At 43.3% G+C, this 18,852-nt stretch overlaps 1 pseudogene; it reads right to left on the bottom strand.

Annotated features, from left to right (window-relative positions):
• Positions 1–11,919: 11,919 nt before the first annotated feature.
• Positions 11,920–18,549, bottom strand: LOC122106220 (annotated as a pseudogene).
• Positions 18,550–18,852: the final 303 nt, after the last annotated feature.

Here is an 18,852-nt window from a genome sequence, read left to right as displayed (position 1 = left end):
TCACTGATTCTCATCACCTATGATTTCCCCCTGCACAAAGGTAGTTTAGTTTTGCTGGAAAACCCACTCAGCAAGGAATAATATCCATTTTACCTTCATGAGCATCAACTTCAGATGAATTCTTAAGACCATTTTAGTCATCTCAATGACACTCTATTTCTTTAGCTCATTCAGTCTCCCATTCTCTATAATTAGGTTCTCAAGCTTTCTCTTCTCTTGGCATAGCACAACACACATTAGAGTTGCAGGTCTTTTTTCTGAAACAAATATGAACAACTGCAACAGAAAACTCTCCTTCCCATGTTTCTGTACCTCACAGTATGCCTACATAACCATTAGTCTCAGTTAAATTCAGAATTTGGGTTGTCCCATAAATATAAAGTGTTAGGTTAATGCTGGGTAATAGGGACTCACAATGTAATCCTAGCTACTCAGAAGGCTGAGACCTCAGGATCTCTGAACAAAAACAGCACAGGCAGACAAACAGAAAAGATTCTCATTTTATTTTACCAGCAAAAGCTGGAAGTGGAAATATGGCTTAAGTGGTAAAGTGACAGTTTTGGGTAAAAAGTCCAAGTGAAAGGAAAGGGCCTTGACTTCAAGAACCAGAATAGGGGTGTGTGTGCGTGCACACACACACATGCACAGACACATGCATGTACACGCATGCATATACACAATCCACACATGCACACACACACACACACACACACACACACTTTTGCCAGGCACCAGTGGCTCAGCTTCTAATTCTAGCTACTCAAGAGGCTGAGATCAGATAATCACAGTGTGAAGCTAGCCTGGACAGGAATGTCTGTGAGACTCTTATCTCCCAGTAACCACCCAAAAGCTAGAAGTGGAGCACTAGTCTTGGTCAAAAACAATTCGAAATAGCACTTAAAGCCTAAGTTCAAAACCCAGGATTAGAAGAAAGGTGATTTATAGGAAAATTATACAATGTTTTACATGTCTTTTCTCCAGGTGTAACTTGAACAGGAGAGTAGACTGCCACTGGCACCCAGGGTGTTGGCTTGGCAGCTCCATTGTCCCTTGAGCAGGTGACACACACACAGCACTGTCACAACCTACAGCAGTACAGTGGAGTGGGGACTGTCCCCAAGGGGATCACAGCAACACTGTTAGAATGAGGCAACAGTACACACAACAAAAAGGAAGAGGAAACTTACAACATTTTGCTGGCAGATGGAATCTGTGTAAAAGGGAGCTGAATAAATATAAAGTGTTCTGTCACATAGACTTCTTTTTTTATTTTTTTGTGTTGGTTGTGGGGCTTGAACTCTGGGCCTGGCAACTGTACCTCAGCTCTTCAGGTCAAGGCTATCACTCTACCACTTGAGCCACAGCAACACTTCTGGTTTTCTGGTGTTTTATTGAACATAAGGGTCTCACAGACTTTTCTGCCTGGGCTGGCTTTGAACTGCAATCCTCAGATCTCAGCATTCTGAGTGGCAAGGATTAAAGGCGTGGGCCACCAGTGCCCAGCACACATAGACTTTTAATGAATTTGTTTATATTTGTAATCTATATTTTGAACCATATAAAATATTTACTGTTCTATCGTTTTTGGTCACTGATATGTAAGCATGAATGCTTCTTTGTATAACTTGTAATTATTTTAGAATGTGTAGTTGTTTAAAGTTAAGGCATTGTTTGAATGTTTGAAATAGGTCAGACATCTAAGTATAGACAAATTTCAACTGATGGAAGGTAAATCAATATTTAGAATATACTTGAGATATTTCAAATTTAGGGAGTATGTAGTTTTAATTAGTATCTGAGTTTATTTTGATCTATATTATTCACAATAAATTGAAAGGAGACTCACTTGCTTTTATGTAGTTTTTAAAGAAATAAGTCACAAGGAGAAAATGAACATTTTTAACTAGTGATTTGGAAAACATTATTACTTGCTTAATACATAAAAATATTATATGTATGTATATATATATATATATATATATATATATAATCAAGTAGTTATACAAATTGGACATGTCAGTTTCCTACTTGCTTGAATGTGTTTAAATGTCCAGCATTCCAGTTTTTAAAATAAGAAGCTGTGGAGGAGCTGGCTAAGATCTCTTCATTTTTGAATGGCTGATTTCACACAGGTACCTAGTAGGGGCTACTTCCCATGTCTAGCGTGGTTAGGTGAATAGCACTGCATCTTATTATGTCGCCCTCTGGTGGCTATACATAAAAAGCACAGCAAAGAATCCCAATTTCTCCACAGAAATGTCATTTAGAGAAGCCAAAGGGCCAGGAATGAAAGACAGTAAATGAGCTAGACAGTGAGAGGAAAATTAAAAGAGGGTGCAGGGGCAGACTGCAGGAAATACATAGATTAGTGGCTCACGCCTTTAATTCTAGCTACTCAAGAGGCTAAGAACTGAGGATTCTGGTGTGAAGTCAGTCCAGGCAAGAAAGTCCATGAGTCTCTTCAGTAAACTACCAAAAAGCTGGGAATACAGTTGTGAAGCACTAACCATGGGCCAGAAAAGTTCAGGAACAGTGCCCAGCTCACCCTGAGTTCAAACCCTAGGACCAATGGAAAACCCAAACTACTGACAGTCAGTATTTCCTGAGCAGGTTGTGGGCAGTGAGCTTTCATGTATTTGCCCATTTCATCTTCATAAAAACTCCATATAGCTACTATCATCCCTATGCAGAAACAAAAATTAAGGAAAAAGAAAAAATAATGTGCAAATAATATAGTTAAAACCATCCGTGAAGGATTTTATTCCAAAGTTAATTCCCTTTTAATACCAGGTTATAAGTGAAGTTGGGAATTTGAAGACAAGTTGGAATGAAGTTGTCCTTTATTCCTTATTGGGTTGCAACCTCTGGCTGGATCAACAACTGGACAAGCAGAGCATGATGATGTGACAAGGCTGCCACTCTACCGCACACCTGTCCACCTACTTATGGTTCTTGTGGAACTGGAAGGAAGGGAGGATTTTGCCGATGACTCCTAGGTTTGTAGCTCACTCTTTCTAGAATGCATTAACTCAAATGTGTAGAGGGGGGAAACCTGGAAATACCGTTACAATTTTTCTGAAAGGAGTTGTCTTTGTAGCCTGAGTTCTGCAATACATACCATCTACCTCTAACAATTCTTTGTCACCTTGAGTAGAGAAAGATAGTTGCTTTATTTCTTCCCATTTTCCTTTATTTCAGGGCCTGCAATAGTGTATCTATATCTAAAGGCTATGGATGGGCTATGTTTGGTAAAGTATTACTCTAGTTTGAGGCAATACATCAAAACACTGAATAATTTTAAAGGAAGTACTTAGGCAATGAAACAAGAAATGTGACAGGGAATGCCTGTTAAGTTCTAAATGCTGTCAATTTCTTTTCAAAACCACTCTTCTAACATCATATACATATTTTCATGCACTGGAGAACAAACCCAACAACTTGCACCTGGATGGTAAGCACTCCATTATTGAGGTATATCCTGAGACTTTTCAAAGTAATACATAAGAAATGCATGAATGGCTGGGCATCAAGAGAAAGCTCACGGATTGGGAGAAGACCCTCACCAGCCATACAACAGACAAGGGTCTCACATTGAAAATATGCTTAGAACTCAAAAAATTAACTCCTCCAACAACAAATCCTCAAAGAAACAACCACCTGATTAATAAGTGGGGTAAAGACTTAGAGACTTCTCTGAAGAGGAAATAAGAATGGCCAATAGACACATGAAGAAATGCTCAACTTCTCTGGCTATAAAAGAAATGCAAATCAAAAGAACATTGAGATTCCACCTCACAAAGTTAGAATGGCTACATCAAGAAATCTAATAACAACAGATGCTGGAGGGGGTGTGGCCAAAAGGGAACCCTACTGCATTGTTGGTGGGAATGTAAACTTGTCCAACCAATTTGGAAAGCAGTATGGAGGTTCCTCAAAAGACTACACATAGAGCTCCCTCAGCAATCTTTCTTCTGGGCATTTACCCAAATGACCACAAACAAGGCCATACCAAAGCTACCAACACAACTCTGTTTATAACAGCATTATTCACCATAGCTAAGATATGGAACCAACCCAGATGTCCCTCAGTACATAACTGAGTCAAGAAAATGTGGTACATATACACATATATTGGAGTTCTTCGCCGCCATCAGAAAGAATGACATTGCCCCATTTGTTAGCAAATTTGATAGACCTGGAAAAACTCTATTAAGTGAAGTAAACCAGGCCCAAAGAAACATAGGTGTTATGGTTTCCCTTATTTGCAGTAACTAGTATATGTCTAGGACAAGCAGAAATGCTCAAAAGCTATGTACATATGACCATATAAGATGATGCTAAGTGAAATGAACCCCAAGATACACAAGTCGTTGTATCTTTCTTGCTGTTGTTTTTAAATGTATTTATAATGTACCATGTGATTTTTTTGTTTCTTTTGTATGTTCTTTCCCCATGGTATTACCCTTATTTTCACTGTATTTGATTCTGGTGCCCTGAATCTTGTATATACATTGATCTAATTCAGGGAGGGGAAAGGAAAAAACAAAATAAGGATACAGGTTGGCCCATTGTAACAATGAGATGTACAAGACACTATGTTGAAAATGAACTTTATAACTTCTGGGAGCGGGGAGGGAGCATTTCAGGAGGAGGTAAGGGAAGGGATGGTAGGGGAAAAACAAAGGAAGAGGTAAATGTACTCATTATCTTACTCATGTAACTGTAATTCCTCTGTACAGTATTTCTACAATACAAATATATACAAAAAAGAAAAATTCTTGAAACTTATTGCAAGTTTATATTACGTTCTCAGCATATCACTATTTCTTATCTCTTTTCAGTCCCAACAACTATCTTGCCTCTTGATACTGTTTGTATATTTATTTTGTCTCATTATATACTTGTACTTTGATTTCAGGAAATAGGTTGTTTTACTCATCATGATAGTTTTATCTTTAAAAGTAATTCATAGACATTGTCAGGTCTCTTTCCAACAGATAAGGGCATTCCTTCCAGGCATGTATTGATATATATGTACTTAATTTGTCCCCAGAGTATTTTATTATTAACTATTATTATTATTGTTGTTGTTGTTCATTTGAAATGGGGTCTGGCTATATTTCCCAAGCTGATCAGTTGAAGCTCAGCTGATCTCCTGCCTAATGTATCAAGGAGCTGAGATTAGAAGGTCATATAGCCACGTTTGCCATTCAATTATATTTTGCTTTGCACTTTCCCGAGTACTGGAATACTAGATATCTTTTCCAATGTCAGGTTCTCTGTTCTTTTGTTCTATTGTGCAGGGCAAATGAATTGATCATCAACCAGGTAAGGTAGGCAACTTACCTGAACCCTAATTCCCAGACATACTTGTAAAAAAGTTCTATGACCCAACACTTTCCTACTGTCCTGTCCTAACATCATCCCCAGCCTTTTTAATTAATGTATGAATCTATTCTTTTCCCTCACCCCACTCTTTTGTCAATACTGAGGTTTGAACTAAGGCCTCACTTGTGCTAGGCTGGTCAGCTCTACCACTTGAGTCATGACTCTAGCTCTGTTTTCTGTTTTTGACATAGGCTTTCTCAAATGTCTCTGTCCAGGTTGGCCTTGAACTATGATCTTCCTATTCTCATCCTCCCACGAATCTGCAATTACAGGTGTGGGCTACTGGGCCAGAAACCCTCTTCATTTCTAAAGATATTCCTCGTCGCATATGAAGCCATGTATTTCTACAGCCACCATGAAATCTATGATCCTCTAAAATTGCCTGAACTTCTGAACTCAAGATTCACACATGCCATTCAGCACACATCTAGTATTTGTTTCTCTTTCCTCTGGGTTCCCCCAAAAATGTGTTAATCTACCTAAGTGATATTTCCAGCCCTCTCTGTGCAGTCTCTGTAAGTTGTTCATCCCAAGTCATTAAAGAATCATCCTGGGCTGGGAAGGTGGCTCAGTGGTAGAATACTTGTCTTGCATGCATGAGGCCCTGGGTTAGATTCCTCAGCACCACATAAGCAAAAAGAAAAAAGCCAGAAGTGGCGCTGTGGCTCAAGTGGTAGAACACTAGCCTTGAGCTTAAGAGCTGAGGGACAGCGCCCAGGCCTAGAGTTCAGGCCCACGAACGGACCCAAAAAAAAAAAAAACATCCTGAAATGAAGCAAATATAGCTTAAGAAACAAAGTTTTCAAATCTTCTTTCAGATTATGTATTATTCAGTGATTTTCAATCCAAAGGACTCTGGCCAGCATCTGGTGTATGGAAATTACATTGGGGGTTAAAAAGACTAAGAAGGCACACTGGGTTTTTAACATGCAGGTTTCTGAGGATGCCATGAGTCCTTCAAAACCTGGACCTAGTAGCACTGCCTCCCCCTCATGTAAACAATGGCCCATGGGAGAAACACTGATGCTCTTTAACAATAATCTAACCACAGCAAGGAACACAAACACATATAAAATCCTGTTTCTTACTTAAGGCATTCTGATGAGCCCTGAAGCCCATCCATAGAGCCCAGAATTTAGAACTCCTGCTTGCTGTTGCTGATGGGAGATGCCTGTAATCCTAGGTACTCAGGAGCCTGAGACCTGAGGATCAAATTTCAAAGCCAGTCCATTTAGGAACATCTCTGAGACTCTTATCTCCAATAACCAACAGAAAAGGTGGGAGTGGATCTATGGCTCAAGTGTACAGCACTAGCCTTTAGGAAAAATCTTCAGGGATAGTGCTCAGGCCTAGAGCTCAAGAGTGAGTATGAGCACATACAAAAACAAAACAAAAAAGACCTCCTGCCTATGGAAGTAGAGCTTCCTCTGAAATGGTAGAATGCCAGCCTTGACCAAAAACGCCAAGTAAGAGCATGAGGTCCTGAGTTCAAACCCCTAGTAGTGGCATGCACACACACACACACACACACACACACACACACACACACACACTACTGTGTGATGCACTTCCCTTTACCTTTTGAGGATACAGGAAGAAAACTGACACTAAGCAAGAGATGATGAGGCCTTGGACTTGAACTGAGAGAAAAAAAATATACATTTTTAAAAAGTTGCATGAGGTCCTTCTTATTTCTCATAAAATTGGGTGGAGTGATTTTTCCCTTTCTCAATTACAGAAATAAAAACTGCTTTTAGTCCTGCTAGGCCTAGGTCTATCTGTGAGGTCATCTTGTTTTGTTTTCTCCATATCCATCTCTTCCTTTGCCTCTAGGTATGAGATGACTCATCATTGCCTGGACCTGAAATATCATTTCTCTCTTTCATGCCTCTTAAATTCTTTTTACTCAGAATTCTATCAGTTAGCAATACAACACCTACCCTGAAAAACCCATTGAAATATTATTTTGTCCATAAATATGTGTGAAATAACTCCAGTCAGAATTACTATTATTATTCACTTCAATATTGTATTACTTTTATCTTTGACATGTCAAAGATAATATTCAATCACATGTAGTACTAAGTATTGATATTTGTCTAATTGTTTTTATTAGGAATATATATTTTTATTATTCATCTTTGGATCTGTGTTCCATAAGACAGAACTCTCTATGCTATTTTTAAACTACCTGCCCCTAAATTTCTTTTAAGTACCCTATTTGTTTTCCCTTCTTACAACTATTACAACCTATAATGATTTTACTTAACTATATAGTTATTGTCTGAAGCCTTCTTCAACAAAATGTAAATGTACACGATAAGACCAAAGTAATGCTTCCATTGTTGTGTCTCTCTCTTTTTTTTTTTTTTTTTTTTTTTGGGTCCGGTCATGGGGCCTGAACTCTGGGCCTGGGCGCTGTCCCTCAGCTCTTCAGCTCAAGGCTAGCAATCTACCACTTGAGCCACAGCGCCACTTCCGGCTTTTTTCTTAGGTGGTGCTGAGGAATCGAACCCAGGGCCTCGAGCATGCAAAGCAAGTGCTCTACCACTGAGACACCTTCCCAGCCCCCCATTGTTGTGTCTCTTGTGAGACAAAAGTATCAATAAGTGATTGCTTTTGCAGTAATTCAATCTCCAGACTGTCAATTCTTTGAAATTCTTGAAATTACTGAATGATTCATTTTCTAGTGTCTCAATAATTACAAAGTACATGCAAGTTTGTGGCACGGTACCAACAAGACCAGGCCAAATATCAGCTTCTGGCTAATGCTCTACAGGATTCTCCAAGTGTTTCCAAGACCAGCTTGCCAGGTCTACCTTGGACAAAGCCTTCAGGGCCCTGCTTTAACTGTTCTTAGTCTGGACATTGTGCTGAGCCTGCTCAAAACCCCAGACCACCTCCTGGATTCCTGGGCCACGCCCTCACTACTGCCAAGCATGACACTGGGGGATCAACTCTTCCACTCCTCAAAGGGTCAAAGGACTGGTAGACCACCACCCCTTCTAGGGAGGGCAGCTCCATTTCCCAGAGAGGTTGGGAGCCTCTCCCCAGCCTGGGTTTTTAGGCCTAGCCCATGGAGATTCTGCTGAGGGTCCCCAGCCCCAAAGCACATCAGGGGCTCAGAACCCATCGTAATGATATTGGTGTCAAGTAAGCTGATTTCCTTTGGAATAAATACTGGGGCCACCTCTTTTTCCTTGCCTGAATATTGAGAACCACCATGCCCTATTTGTAACGGTGGTGGGTATTGATAGCATCATCTAGCATCCTAGCATGATATCCCTCTACTCTACCTTTCAGGGCTCACAGTTTTCCCATTTGTTTTTAGTTATTTCACACTGCTCCATGACCTTTTTGGACTGCCATATTCTCTCCAGATTCAAGGCTACGCTTACAACTTTCCCTCTGTGACTCTCTTCCTCACCCATAATGTCCCTGACTTGCTCCTAGATACACATCCTTCATTCCCTCCTTCAGAAGTAAACCCTGCCATGCGGGATATCAGGACTTCCATTATAGCCACTCCCCTCATACTGGTATTGGTCTCTCTTCCTGGCCTACCTCACCTTCCCTCCACCCCCAAACCTATTGCTCTTAAGCATCTTAGGGGCCTTAAGCTCATTATTACCAGGCTTCTCACCTCAGGACTCACCAACTTTCTGTGCAATACTCCATCCTTCCTGCTATCACACTGATGGCTCCTTTCGCCTTGTTTAGGACCTGCACCTTCTCTATGAAGCTATCCTTCCCATTGACCGAATAGTGCCCAATCCAAACACCCTTTTATCCACCATCTCCCACAAGCCAAATACTTTTCCAGCCTAGACCTTAAAGATGCTTCTTTCACTGTTCCCCTACACCCACAATGTCAGGACCTTTTTGCCTTCACCTGGACAGATCCGGACATGTCATTCACAGCAGCTCACCTATATAATCCTCGCTCAAGGCTTTTGGGACAGTCCACATTTCTTTGGCCAGGCTTTTGTTTCTGATTCACTCCACCTTGCCCTGTCCCCAAGTTTTCTCCTCCAGTACGTGGATAATCTTCTCTGTAGCCTTTCTTTCCAACACTCTAGCACTGTTTGTCTCCTTAACTTCCTGGCTGACCATGGCTATTCTGTTTCTCCAAAAAAGCCCCAGATCTCTTTACAGTCTGCTACCTTCCTGGAGGTGTGTGTGTCTCACTCCAACCACCTGTTCTACCAGGACAGACCACAAAGCCCTCCTTTCTACCCTCCCTACCCCAACTTCTAAATTGGAGCTTCTTTCCTTCTTAGAACTGGCAGGTTACCTTTGCATGTGGATTTCCAAATTTTCTCTTCTTGCCAGGTCCCTCTAAGAAGCATGTAGCGGTGACCTTTCTGAACCCTTAGACTGCACAAAACCTATTTCAACCTCCTCCCACAGCCTCATAAAGGAACTTCCCTTAGCCCTGGCCCTTACTCTGCCTAACCTGTCATTATCCTTTATTTGCTGTGTGACCCAGTCATGAGGCTTTTTTTGTTCAAGTTCTGTTCTTGGGTTCCTTAGCCCCAGTATCATATCTGTCCAACTGGATATGTCCATGGACCCAAAGTATGCCTTCCTCATTTTCCGCTCTTGTGCAGTCATCTAGCAGGAACAAAGATTTCTGATCACACAAGGGGGTTCCATTAAAAATGGATTCCTCACTAAGTCTCTCCTGGAGGCAGCCCAACTCCCCTCCCAGGCTCCTTTTTAAAGGACACCAGGCCTTCACAGATCACATTACCAAGGGGAGTAATTTTGCAGACCAGATGGCTAAACTAGCAGCCCAGTCCATACCCACACCTACCTCCCTTCCAGCTCCTCAGCTTCTTGCGTTTCCAACTCTTCTTTCTACATACTCTCCTCAGGAACATTGTGATCTCACTACCCAGGGGGCAACTATGTCAAAGGGCTGGTTCATTCTTAATGGGTTATATGTCCTCCCTGACTCCCAGGCCCATTTCTTACTGACATTCACACCTCTTCCCACATGGCCTTTAAACCCCTGCTTTACACACATCACACAGTTTACACTTACCCCTTATCTCAGCTACTATGATCTATTGTCCATGCCTGTCTCCTTTGTCAAAAATGCTCCAGTCAAGGGGGACTTCATGTTCACCCCTTCCTACCCATCAAGCCCAAAGCCATGTGCCAGGTAAGGACTGGCAAGCTGATTTCACACAAAAAATCAAATACCTGCTTACAATGGTAAACACCTTCTCAGGATGGATTGAGGCATTCCCCCCACGACAGAAGATGCTTCCAATGTCGCCTCTATTTTATCCTCGGAAATCATTTACCATTTTGGTGTTCATACTTCTCTCCAATCTGATAACGGGGGCTGGTTTTCCTTCTAGGCTCACCCAACTCAGCTGAGGCCTTCCACATAAAATGGAACTTTCACATCCTCCAATGCCCTCAGTCTTCTGGCAAGGTTGAGAAGGCCAGCCACATCATTAAAACTCATCTTAGTAAACTCTTGTCTCTTACCCTTTGCACTCACTTGCATTAGGGCAGCACTCCTCTGGCCTTAGCCCTTTTGAGCCAATGTATAGCTTCCTCTTTTTATTCCTTTCTTCTGCCCGGCCATCAGACTTTTCACCTCTAGCCTCATAATCCCTACCTTTCTGCTCTTTAGATAACTCCTCCAGAAACAAGTAGATTCCTTCTCACCCCAACCTGTTCTGACCAGTCCAAATGACCTTAAGGTCCACCCAGGCAAAAGGGTCCTCCTCAAAACTCACTCTCCCAAGTCCCTACAATCAAAATGGGCTGGTCCCTACATGGTCACCCTAATTACCCCACCACTGTAAACCTTCCAGGAAAGTTCCCTTGGTACCATCTCTCTCTAGTCAAACCCTTCCATGAACTACCACTCCCTTTTCTGACCCATACCACTCCCTCTCTCTCTTCTCCTACTCTCCCACCACACTGTCCCCAACCTAGCTTAAAATTTCACACTCCTCTTCTACTCTACCTTTTATTCTGGAGTCACCTAGTGACTCCAATCTCATCCCATTTTTTCCCACAGGCCCACTGCCAGCAACCTTGGTGGATAAACAACAGCCCACCAGCCATGTCAATTGCCACCCTTTTTTGGCCTTGTTCTCTCTTCTTCCCTCCCTCTCAAGGGAGTAGCAGGCAATCCTCTCCTTCAGTCCACAGGCCTGAAAAGATCCCTCAACTTCACTTTATCTTAAAATCACAACATATCTCATATGCAGATGGAGGCTGGATTTGTTGGTTTCACTCCTCATCTGCTTACTCTGCCCTCCCTATTCCCCTCAATGCCTTTCTTACCCAGCACATCTGCCTAGCCTATTCCAAGATTAAAGGCTCCTCCTTCTTTGTTCAATCTAATGCATACCTCCAATACTACACTTCTCCCAGGGAAGTGCAGCTTACCTTGCACTATTCCTACTTTGACTCCTTCTATCACTTGCACCTAATTCTACTCCCACTTTTGGACCCATCACCGGTAATACTCCTTTATTTACCCGAGCAGCCCTCTGCTTCTCCTCACTTCCTACCCTTCTCTCTACCCTGGTAGGAATCTTGCTGCCAGACGCCTGTAACTGTACCATTTCTATCCATTACCACCATCATCAAAATATCCAAGTAGATCAACTGTGTTCCTGGAGGCCAAGGGCAAGGTTTTACAAACCGGCTACTTCCTGGGAACCCCCTCCCGTTCCCCCTGACAAGATTAATGCCTCTGGCCTAAACTGTTCATGGCTGGTGGACAGATCCTACCTTCCTTCTTTTCCCTGGGCAAAGTAACACTATGTCCTGCTGGCAAAGTCTCCAATCTTCTTTTGCCTCCAACTCAATGCCCTTCTCCCAGGCATTGCTCTGTTGTCCTCATTTCCTGTGTGCAGGGCTGAGCCTGAATGTCAAGGTGTCTATCCTTTGCTCCATTTTTCTCTTTTCACATGTCCTCATGATTGCCTGGAGATGGCTCCTTTTTCCTTTGTGGCTCAAACTCCTACTTTTACTAGCCTACCAACTGGATGTGTGCCTGTGCCCTTATATATCTTTCACTGTTTTGTCTTTTTGGCCCCTGCAGATGCCTCATTTCAGGTCCCATCCATCCTCCCTCTCAATCCAACCCCTCCAGCAGGGCTGTCCAGCTGGTGCCCCTTCTAGCTGCCTTGGGGATAAAAGTAGGTACTGCATTGGGCTCAGGGGTCTGGCTACATCTCTTACCAATTACAAGACCCTCTCCATTGAGCTTGGAGACTCTTCAGGAAATTGCACAACAATGTATTGAGGTACAAGACCAATTGGGTTCTCTAGCAGGTATGGTTCTCCAGAACCTCTACCTGCAGAAAAAGGTGCTGTGTATCTGGCCCTTGGGAACAATGCTGCTTTTATCATAACAAGTCTGGCCTGGTGAGGGAGGGGACCAAGAGACTACTAGACCAAGCTCCAAAACTTGATTAATTACAATCACAGTCCCTGCCCTGCTCCATGTGGGAGTCTCTCCTCCTGTGGATCCCACTACTCATGGGAACCCTACCACTCCTCATCCTGGTTCTTCCTTTTGGATCCAGTCTATTCAAGTGTGTCAGCTGTTAGTGAAATAGCTCCCTTCCCATAGCTTAGAACACTCCTTTCCCTCTCTACAGCTTAGCATGCTCCCTTCCTAGGCAACACTAGGCCCATTTTGTAAAGGCAGTAAATATTCAGCCTCCAACCTCCTTCACCTTGGGGTGGCACTCCTCTGGGGGCAGCTACCACCATATAAGTAAACAAGATCCCCTTAGAGTGACCTTCAGGTTTGGGCAGTTGCAGGACCCCTTATCTACTATTTGGACAGCAGCCATAAATCCTAGTCTGCCATGATGAAGCCCCTGGCCCACATGTCCATATCAGGGTCTCTGCCTCCTAGACCTTACTAGCCCCTCCTAAACTTCCTAGGTTATATAGGTCACCTCAGACAATAGCTAGTGCTTCTTCTCACTTTTCCCTGTGAGAAGTGGTCTTGTCAGTCCTTTCTCGGCAATGCAATACACCTTTCTTTCTTCTCTGTACCTGGATGTCTGTGTGGTGTTTTGGCAAAGTCCAAATAATCTAACAGTAGCAATTTCTTAAAGGAACGTATGGAAGCTTTCACCAACCAAAAGTTCACCGAACTCTCCATGGCAGGATACCAGGTCCTGAAAAAGGAGAACCTCAGGACACCTCCACATGCCCCCATGTTTAAACCCTAATGCCCCAAAACAACAGGAAACAGCTAGACAGTGTCTTGCCCACCCTCTGCCTCTTACTTTTAAACCTATGCATAAAAAGCATAGGAATCAGGGGTTGGGGTGGGGGGAGGATGGGAAGGGATGGGAGGGGAGGAGAAACAAAGGAGGAGGCTACAATGCTTGATAAGAAATGTACTCATTATTTTGCCCATGTAATTGTAACCCCTCTGTACAGTATTTTCACAATAAAAAAAATAAAAAATAAAAAAAAGCATAGGAACTAAGGACTTGGAGTTAGCTTGCCCATCCTGGCAAGTCCTCTCCCTGCATCCCTTCCTGTTTACAAAAACCTGCTAAGTGTCTATTTCCTGGATGCTATACACTTCCCTGTGGGACACAAGAATCCCTGTCCCAGTTGCATCAGGCCCCCTACACCTCTTCTCCTACACCTCTTTTCCGAATTTAACTCTTCCCCCAATTCCCAAAGCCCACTTAATGTGACCCATGACAGTCCCCTGAATTTCACTTAAATTTTGTCCATACCTGTCCAGCTCTACTGCCTCCATTCCCAGTAGCAGCATTCCATTTCTGCTTGGAGCAGGGGGGCAGATCTGATGCCCACTAAAGCCTTGACCCTGTATAAGTTGCTGGGCTCTCATTTCTTAGAAAATGCCACCTTTCAAACTAGACATCAATGACCACTGCGCTGTTACTATCTGGTCCGATGGGCAGGGATGTGTGCACTGCGCAGGACCGGAAGTTCGGGCGTGTTCACGACCCAAGCGGCGCTGACAAGCCCAGGCCTCCACGGCCCACTTCACTCACCCTTCAGAGTAGTCTTCCTTGGGTCCTCCTGTGTGGTCCTCCCCCTTCAGGCCAGGCTCCCCGCGTCTCCTTGTCTGTGTCCTCCACACTGAGAGGAGAGCCCGGGCAGCGGCCGTGACCAAGGCGGCAGCTGAGCCTCCGCAGCCGCCGGGGTCCAACATGGCACCTATGTCGCACGCGCTGGGTGACCTGATGACGGCGGCCGCAGCGGCCAATTCCTGCCCGCGTTTCCCGAGCGTCAGGCCCCGGAGGCTCCCACGTGCTCGCGTCTCTCCAGGCCAGCAGAGCACAAAGCCAGACCGGAAAGCCGACCTCACCTGTCAGTCCTGCCGGAAGCCCCGCCCCCCGCTCCTCGAGGGCCTCAGGCCGTTGGCGCCTTTGGAGGGACGCACACATCCCCACACACATCCCCACGGCAGAAAGGAACCCGGCTTTCATTACCTCCGAAACAGACAGGACCGCTCTCTGCACAGTAGAGAAGCCCAGCCCATACACCTTCAGCTACAGAATGAAACCCCACAGGCTCAGAGATTGTGCTCATTGAAAGGAAGTAGGAAGCGTGTTGAGACAGTGTCTTGGGGTGGGAGCGCCATGAATGTATCTAACAATAGATGTGGTAAAATGGCGCCTGTGTCCATCTGTCACATACGAAGGGGACTGAAGTGATTTTACACGCGCTGCCCACGTGAGCATGTGATCTTGCTCCTAGACTGAACTGTATAGATCTAAAACCCACCGGGACGGGAGACATTAGTTACTCACCACAGTGAAACCAAAGGAGGCGACTCTTCGAAGGACCACAAAGGCTAAATGCCTCTATCTTCTGATCAGATTACAGGATATCCATGAAAATGAAAAAAAGAAGGAATGGTTTTCAGTTAACTCATTTTGGTGGTGTTGTGCAGGTGCTAGGCGGTGAGGTCAGGGCATGAATGCCATCCCTGACCTTTCTTGTTCTAGGCCAGCTCTCTTCCACTTAAGTCACAGCTCCACATCCACCTTTTTGGGAGTTCATTGGAGGTAATAATCTCATGGACTTACCTGCCCAGGCTGGCTTTGAACCTGGATCCTCAGAGCTCAGCCTCCTGAGTAACTAGGATTACAGGATGAGTCCCAGTGCCCCACCTTATCTTAATCATTTTTGAGTCAGCCTAAATTGATTGGATATGAGTATGTCATTATGATATTACCATAGGGATGAAAGGGACTAAGGAAGATCCTATTCACAGCAGTTAATAGAAATGTCTATCTCTGGTCTGATGTGGGGAAATAATTTGCCATATAAATGAGAAGTAAATATCAGCTTTTCTTTTTGGCATTACTAGAATTTGAACTCATGGCCGCACATTTGCCTATTCATACACAGGTGACTTATATTTACTAATGAGGCAAAAATTGTACAGTTTTCATCATTGTAGCATTTTTTTTTTTTTGGGTCCGGTCGTGGGGCCTGAACTCTGGGCCTGGGCGTTGTCCCTCAGCTCTTCAGCTCAAGGCTAGCACTCTACCACTTGAGCCACAGCGCCACTTCCTGCTTTTTTCATTTTGCTTATGTGGTGCTGAGGAATCGAACCCAGGGCCTCAGGCATGCAAGGCAAGCGCTCTACCACTGAGCCACCTTCCCAGCCCCAGTCATTGTAGCATTTTTAATTGTTTTTCTTTAAAGTCTTGAAATATACATAGCTGATTGATAGGTATTACATATTTTTCATCTGCTTTAAGAAATAATGTACCTCTTTTCCCAGAGCAATTAAATGTTAGCTATGATAATCCTAATTAGTAAAGAAAACCTGACCTTATCACCTATGACCATCAGTAATGGTACTTCAATAAAACTACTGACATTCTTTGGCCACTTGGGATATTGCCGAATTTGAGGGAACTGTATTTAGGTTCTGGATGGTAAGTGAATGTTGAGACCACAGAACAGCTTCAGAAGCCCCCTCTAAATGGCCCTTGCAGAAAGTCTGGTTAGCTCCTACTTCAGGCTCTACGTCACCAGAAGCAAAAAGACGGCTAGCTATTAAAGCAGCTGCTTTAAATAATATGGACACCTCCATGGAAGTTCTCCATATTCTCCATGGAGAACACAACAAATTGGCTTGATCTTCCATACCACAGAAGCCATAAGTAATAAAGATAAAACTCTACTTAAAAGGTGACAAAAAAAGCACAAGATTGTCTTGTGTTGTGAGAATGCAATCTGTATCTTAATAGGACAAGAACAGTTGCTGACATACACATAGAATGTAATATTAGGACTGCTTCTAAGTTAAACTTTTTATATGAAAATCTACTTCTGTGATCCTTTCTATTAGTCTTGGAAACTCGAGGAGTCTCTTCACCAGGTATTGTTCCACCTGCTGAACCCATTGATCTTGTGCTATTGAGATGAAAGTTGTTCGATGTGTTAATTGAAATATCCACATTTTGGCGTGCTTCTTCTGGGCTTGCTATGAAGTTTCTGGCAGTGTGACAGCAATCATCTTCCTACAACAAGCTGAAGGTAAACTGATAGTCCATCAAAAGGCTGCAGTAACTTGTTGATTGTCAACATAATGATTTTAGAATCCCATAATTGGCATAGATAAACTTTTATTCCTCTGGATGTACAGAAACATTTTACTGTGTGCACATGAGATATAATTGTATGGTCACTACATGTACAAGCTGTACATTGTCCACCATCGGTTGGACCTCCTTAATAACCTAGCATGTAATCTTGACATTTTTTTTCCTGTAGGGAGATACTTTACACTGTTCAAACACACTATTATTGATACAAGTACTATGTCCATTACACTGGCCAGCTGGACACTAGATAAGAGACCACTCAGTTCTTTTCTTCGGGGCAAAGATTGGTGTCAAGAATTTTCTCATTGTGCATTCAACAAGCCTCATTAGTCCTCACCAAGACCATTCAATGCAGTGTCTTCTAACTGCATCACCAGGATCAATGCACAGGCCACATCTGGACTGTTCTAAACAATGTCCACAGGTTCTTAATTTAGAACAATTTTGAGGAGAGTGGGTGACAGTTTTTGCCACTCCAGCCATTGCCCAGATTACATAGATATTAGAGCCAACACATCAGTGTGTACTGCTGTTCCACATATACTAGTTGTACAAGCTGCTTGTATAGTTGGAACATAATGTTGTAGAGACTGTGGATCTTGACATGGCCTTACATTTTGGTTTGGACTAATGACAGGCTTTTCACAGACCTTGATGTAGAAGGATTTGCTCTTAAGCCTGCCTCAGCAGCCCTTTCTAAAAAAACAGAAGCATTTAGTTCTCCAGAAGCATTTGTTATGGGGGATGTATCTTCCCGTACCCAGTGGGATATATTGATCTAGCCCAGCCCAACCCAAGGTGATACTTTCCGTTGTGTATATTTCTGTTGTTTATCCACCTCCTTGCAAGGTGTTAATGAAGAAAGATTCCCACTGAGATTATAGCAACAAAGATGAGCTGGCCAAGCCTGGCATTGCTCTCCTCACTGAACCCATTGGCAATTCATGTTTAGTGAGTGGATTTACAGCTTGTAAGTTGGTTACAAATCTTCTCACAGGACATTTGGTCTCTTTTCTGACAGGCGCACTACAGTTACCATTTGCTGAAATGCATTTCCTGTCATCCCAGCATTGGCTCCCTTTTGTATTGGCAGCACAGCTGGCACACTCTGCTTATCTATTACATCTATCATCAGAAGCAGCTGTTTTGTAGAGCATTTGGCTCTAAAAATATTATTCCCAGATTCCCAAGATTCACTGTGAGTATTATTATCCCAAAAATCTTCTATACATGCAGCATTTCTACAAAGTTCTTCATCTCTGAAAGCTTTGCAATTTGGAGGCTTGTATACAAGGATATCATCAGGTTACACTAGAAAAATCCACCAAATGTATATATGGACCCATTAGTGGCTATGGTAGAGTGTCCAAATCTGTTAAGATTTAATTACAGTAACGTTTTCCTTCATCACAAGCTATGGCATAGGCCAGTGAATGGGCAGAAAAACATTTTGCACCATTACTCAAGTGTCATTATGGGTATTTCCTCAAAAGATAAGCATGGCTGGGAAATCAGGTGCCTGTCTTCTCCCAAGGCGTGGCCTGGGATGCTTGCGCATAGTGTGCCCAGTAGAGGAAGCCATAGCACAGCAATGAACTGTTCCACACAGTAACCAGGAGGAAGCACCACCTCACAAGGCCAAGCAGGCATGAGACCTTGCTGGGCCCTTTGCTCCAGAGGGGATCTGACAAGACAGGGAGCTGATGGGTAGGGCTGCATTCTATTTTTGATCCTCACAGTGCATGAGCAGATCAGAAGGTAACTACATGCAGGGGCAGGACTAGGGCTGTTGGGATAAAGGATTGAAACCACTGTTTACACAGCAAGAAAAATACATGCTCATTGTGGTGGTACACACTCG

This window comes from Dipodomys spectabilis, unplaced genomic scaffold (genome assembly GCF_019054845.1).
Source record: "Dipodomys spectabilis isolate Male_0828 unplaced genomic scaffold, ASM1905484v1 ptg000039l, whole genome shotgun sequence".
Classification (NCBI taxonomy): Eukaryota; Metazoa; Chordata; class Mammalia; order Rodentia; family Heteromyidae; genus Dipodomys; species Dipodomys spectabilis.
Note: the sequence above shows the minus strand (reverse complement) of the source record. Positions and strands in the feature narration are given on the sequence as shown.